Source organism: Theropithecus gelada, chromosome 10 (assembly GCF_003255815.1).
Source record: "Theropithecus gelada isolate Dixy chromosome 10, Tgel_1.0, whole genome shotgun sequence".
Lineage (NCBI taxonomy): Eukaryota > Metazoa > Chordata > Mammalia > Primates > Cercopithecidae > Theropithecus > Theropithecus gelada.
The window spans coordinates 6623063-6629446 of record NC_037678.1 but is presented as its reverse complement, the minus strand read 5'-3'; positions in this window follow the sequence as shown (position 1 = coordinate 6629446).

The following is a 6384-nucleotide window of genomic DNA, read 5'->3' as shown; positions in this document are numbered from 1 at the left end:
AAAAAATATATTAAATGGCTGATGGGATACCATGGGACTTATTTTCTTTCTGCTTTTAAAAATTATTCAGGCTGGGTGCAGTGGCTCATGCCGGTAATCCCAGCACTTTGGGAGGCCGAGGTGGGCAGATCCCCTGAGGTCAGGAGTTTGGGACCAGCCTGGCCGACATGGTGAAACTCCATCTCTACTAAAAACACAAAAATTCTCCAGGCGTGGTGCCAGGTGCCTGTAATCCCAGCTACTGGGTTGGCTGAGGCAGGAGAATCGCTTGAACCCGGGAGGCAGTGGTTGCAGTGAGCCAAGATCGTGCCACTGCACTCCAGCCTGGGTGACAAAGTGAGATTCTGTCTCAAAAAAAAAAAAAGAAAAAAAGAAAAAAAATTCAATCTTCTTTCTTATTTTTTTATTACTAAAATTATTTTTAGTAGAAACAGGACCTTGCTATGTTACCCATGCTGATCTTGAACTCATCGGCTTAAGCAATCTTCCTGCCTTAGCCTCCCAAAGTGCTGGGATTACAGGTGTGAACCACCATGCCTCGACCCCCGCCTTCTTAAAATGAGCGTTTGTTTTTTTCCAAGGGTGTACCAAGATAAGGAAATCAGGAAGTGTAATACTCTTATAGAAATGGCCAAGGTCTCCCGCCCCACCTGTGCCTAGATGCTACCCAATCCCACCTTCTCTGCCCCTCCAGAAGGCACCCTTTGCTTAGGCCTCCCTCTCCTCCTGAACCACCTCTGGAAGTTTCTTATCAGCCTATGAATGCATTCTTATTTATTATCTAATCAAATAAAGCCTTCCCTCTAATTTATGGCACAATTATGCTTTGGAATCCACCCTCAGGACTAATCAGTATGTAGTATATTATATGTCAGGGAGCAACATTCTTTTTTCTTTCTTTCTTTTTTTTTTTTTTTTGAGGCAGGGTCTCGCTCTGTCATCCAGGCTAGAGTGCAATGGTGCAATCATAGCTCACTGCAGCCTCAACTTCCTGGGGTCAAGCCATCTTCCCACCTCAGTCTCCCAAGTAGCTGGAGCCACAGGTGTACGCTACCACACCCAGCTAGTTTTTTTTTGTAGAGACAGGGTCTTGCCATGTTGCCCAGACTGGTCTCCAACTCCTGGGCTCAAGTGATCCTCCTGCCTTGGCCTCCCAAAATGCTAGGATTACAGGTGTGAGCTGCCATGCCTGGTCCAACATTCTTCATTTTGTAAACAGCAAAACTTACTGCAGAGTATGAGCCTGATTTTGTTTTTTTTTTTAAAAAAAGTATGTAGGTGTGTATATGTATCTGTGTGTGTATATAAAAAGACTGAAAGAGGGCTGGGCACGGTAGCTCTTGCCTGTAGTCCCAGCACTTTGGGAGGCTGAGGGGGGCAGATCACTTGAAGTCAGGAGTTCGAGACCAGCCTGGGTGAAACCCCATCTCTACTAAAAAATACAAAAATGAGCTGGGCATGGTGGTGGGCACCTGTAATCCCAGCGATTAGGGAGGCTAAGGCGGGAGAATCACTTAAACCTGGGAGGCGGAGGTTGCAGTGACCCGAGATGCAGTGAGATTCCATCTCAAAAAAAAAAAAAAAAAGACTATAAAGATATATATCAAAACCCTTATGGCAGTTATCATTAGGCTGTTATTTGTAATTCTATTTTATTTGTCGTGCTTGTGTGTGTTGCCCAAGTTTCTATGGTGAACAGTATGCATTACTTTCAGCATGAGAAAATAACTCCTAATAAATGTGATTCTTAAAGGACTCTCCCCGTCTCCGTCCTTTCCAAGGAGCCCACATATGCCCTCCCTCCCTCACAGCCAAGCTCCTCTAGGACAGTCCTCCCTAGGGGGTTACGGCCTCGCTCCTTGGACGCGGCCCTGCCGCAGCCCAGGGACTCTTTCCAGGGCACTGTGGACCAAACCCTCCTAGAATCCCCCTGCTTCCTCAACCCCAGACTCTCAGGCACCCCATCTCCATCCTGGACACTGAGCTTGTCACTTGTCACCAAGGCCCAGCCGCAGCCACTGTGCTGAATGTGCACAGCCATCTCTGGGAAGGCTGTGCTCCCCCTGAGGACCTGGGTCCTCAGTCTCTGACTCTGGTGGGATTCGGGGCCACCTACCCACCTTCTGGCTCTACTCAACACCAGCAACCCCTCAACATCAAGCCCTCCAGCTCACAGCACCTCAGCTCTGCAGCTCCCAAGCCACCCAAGCCTGGAGCTGGGGACTCAGGGAGACCCCTCATCTGCTCTCCAGGTTCCTGCTGGGCAAGCTGAGGCCCCGCCATACCCCCAGCACCTTCCTGTGCCTCCAAGCCTCCCTGGCCAGTACACCCCCTCCAGCCCATGAAGCCCTGCCAGCAGCTCAGAACCTCTCCCCGAAGTCACCCTGCTTCCTGAGTGGACCCACGTTGCTGCTGGGCAAGCTGAGGCCCCGCCACAAACCCAGCGCCTTCCTCTGCCTCCAGACTCCCTCCCAGCACACCCTTTCTAGCTCCTGCAGTCTCACCAGCAGCTCAGAGCTTCTTCCCCAAGTCACCCTGCTCCCCGAGGGGACCTCCACCCAGGGAATGCCCTTCCAGGCTCCTCTCACTGATTCACCTTGACTCCTCAGAGGTCCGGTGCTGGGTGATAGAGGCAATCAGATGAGCCCCTCACCTCAGGGCGCTCAGCCCCTGGGAAGGTGATGAACAAGGGCACCCCAAGGGGTGTCCCAGACTAATATGTGGATGACTCCAGTGGGAAGATCCAGTCTACCCTCCCCATGGCCGATTAAATTTGGGGTGGTTTTTATTTATTGTTTTTCGAGTCAAGGTCTTGCTTTGTTGCTCAGGCTGCAGTGCAGTGGCACAATCACAGCTCACTGCAGCCTTGACCTCCTGGGCTCAAGCAATCCTCCTGCTTCAGCTTCCTGAGGAGGTTTTAATTAAGTAAATTAAAAGCCAATTAATTTCTTTTTCTTTTTTTTCGGTAGAGATGGGGTCTCACTATTCTCCAGGCTGATTTTGAACTCTTGGACTCAAGCAATCCTCTTGCTTCAGTCTCTGGAGTAGCTGGGACTACAGGTGCATGCTACTATGCCCAGCTATTTTTTTTTTTTTTTCATTTTTTTTGTAGCGATGGGGTCTATTTCTTAGGCGGATGTTGAACTCCTGGGTTCAAGCAATCCTCCTGCCTCGGCCTCCCAAAGTGCTGAGATTATAGGTATGAGCCATTGCACTCAGCCAGGATTTTATTGAGGAAACTAGCTTAGTCACTAAACTGCACTTCTACTTCTAGTTGGATGAGATTAGCACTTTGTAAACCAGGTTTTCTGGGATGCTGGGTTCCTTGAAGATGTTTCTAGCTGGTATTATCCTATAGGATAGGCTGGGTTATGCTGCATTAATGAGCAAAACCCAAAAGGTTTATTTCTCATTCGTGCTGTATGTCCACGAGACGTGGCTGGGCTTCACTCCCAGACCCAGCCTGTAGCTGCCCCACCACTGGGGGATCTCTGATTGCCATGGCATGGTGAGAGAAATATGGTTCTTAAAGGTTCTCATCCAGAGTGACACATATCTCTTCTGCTCACAATATGTTGACCAAAGCAAGTCACATGGACGGGAGCAGGGAGATGCAATCCTCTTGTGCCCAAAAGAGGAGCGCAAGAAATACTGTTGAATAGCACTGCCAAAGGCCACAGAAAAATCTCCAAAGCCAAAAATCTATATGACCCAATAAATTCAATAAATACTGGGTTAAAGAGAAGGAAACCAGTATATGCACTGTTGGACTTCTCAGTCTTTAATATATTGTATGCATTGTAACCATCACAGACAGCCTTTAATATATACATTTTTAACTATCACAGAGAGTCTTCAATATATTATATACATTATAACCATCACAGCCTTTAATGTATTATATACATTATAACTATCACAGCTTTTAGCTTTTAATATATTATATACATTGTAACTATCACAGCCTTTAATATATACCTTGTAACCATCACAGTCTTTAATATATACATTGTAACCATCACAGCCTTTAATATATTATACATTGTAACTACCACAGCCTTTCATATATACATTGTAACTATCACAGCCTTTAATATACATTGTAACTACCACAGCCTTTCATATATTATATACATTGTAACTACCACAGCCTTTCATATATTATATACATTGTAACTACCACAGCCTTTAATATACATTGTAACTACCACAGCCTTTCATATATTATATACATTGTAACTATCACAGCCTTTAATATATCATATACACTGTAACTACCACAGCCTTTAATATATTATATACATTGTAACTATCACAGACAGCCTTTAATATATACATTATAACCATCACAGCCTTCACTATATTATATACATTATAACCATTACAGCCTTTAATATATACATTATAACTATCACAGCCTTTAATATATTATGTACATTGTAACTACCACAGCCTTTAACATATTATGTACATTGTAACTACCACAGCCTTTAATATATCTACTGTAACTACCACCTTTAATATATTATATACATTGTAACTACCACAGATAGACTTTAATATATACATTGTAACTACCACAGACAGCCTTTACTATATTATATACATTGTAACTATCACAGATAACCTTTAACATACACATTGTAACTATCACAGGTAGCCTTTAACATATTTGTACATTGTAACTACCACGCCTTTAATATATCCATTGTAACTCTCACAGCCTTTAATACATACATTGTAACTACTACATCTTTTACTATATTATGTACATTGTAACTATCACAGATAGCCTTTAATATATACATTGTAACTACCACAGCCTTTAATATATACATTGTAACTACCACAGATAGCCTTTAACATATACATTGTAACTATCACAGGTAGCCTTTAACATCTACATTGTAACTATCACGGGTAGCCTTTAATATATACATTGTAACTATCACAGATAGCCTTTAATATATACATTGTAAGTATCACAGACAGCCCTTTCTTTGAGGGTAAAGCATGTGACTTTGTTTTCCTCCTGAGCCCTCTGCCATCCTCCAGGGCCTCACACACAACAGGTTCTCAAATACTGCAACTATCTTGCACTCTGTAGGGCAACTTCATGGCCTATCCTTTACAAGTAGCATATTCAGAAGAGTAACGAGAGAAAAGTGTAAGAAAAGAGGGTTGTTTGGGCAAAGAAAATCTGGTTGATTCGATGTTTACAGTGTTCCAGGCCCCACCTTTGATCTCATGAAGTCCTCGGACCTTATGCCTTAGGCTATCATTCCCATTTTACAGATAAGGAAATTGAGGCTCATGGAACTGGCAGAATGAGGGAAGGGCAGGGGCCTGGCTGGTGCTAGGTTCTGTCTCTTTCCAGGCAAAAAGGGGCATGTGGACTCGAATATTTATCTCAGGGATGTTGGAGGCCTAGGGTGCTGCTATTTAAATGGAAAGGGTGTCAGGGTTTCTGGGAGGGAGTAAGGGGAGAGAAGAAAAGATGCTTCTGTTATCAGGAGGGAGTGGCAACATGACATGACACTGAAGCTTCCTCTTTTCCTATTCCGTCTCTTATTTGTTTCTTTCAATATACTTATCACAACGTGTGGCTGATATTTATTATACTTTTTTCTTTTTTCTTCTATTCTCTTTTCTTTTTTGGGGCAGGGGAGCTGTTTTGCCACCAAAACCTAAGCCCATGGCCGTCTTCTTCACCGATATGACTGGTTATCATGTAAGCACCTAGAGGACCCTCGCCCATAATTACTGGCTGCAGGTGAATGAATAACGGTCATTATCTAGTGCCCACCGTGTGCCCGACCCTGTGCCGGGAGCTTTGCTTTCCGTCTCTCACAGTAGGCCCTTTTAAGGAACCCCGAGAAGGCAACATGATCATCGTCTTCATTTTGACGATTCTGAGTGGGGGTTCCAATGACTTGAAGGAAAGGAGCCAGGGAACCAATCCGGGTTTGTGTAGCAGATGCCGGTGAGACCCGACTACTATAGGCCGGGGGTGGCCGGACCCGGGGTCTCCCCGCTGAGCCTCGGGGCTTCACCGGCGCGTGGGGACAAGCACAGCACCCTCCGGTCGGGGTGCCAGGAGGGCTAAGAGCAGCAGGACTCGCGTGACACCCAACAGCTGGCCTGATCTCTTTCAGGCACCAACGCCAGACGCCAGCCTCCCAGCGGACCCTCTCGCAGACCCACCTTCACCGCGCCCTCCACGCGTCCTCCCCGAACCCTCCACGCACCCTCCACGCGCCCTTCCCGCACACTCCACGCGACACCAGCTTCGCGGATGTCAGTGAACGCTCTTCGCTTGCGCAGTCAAGACGTCCTCCGCGTCCGTGTGAACATCCGGGTCACAGGCTCATAAGGACCAATGAG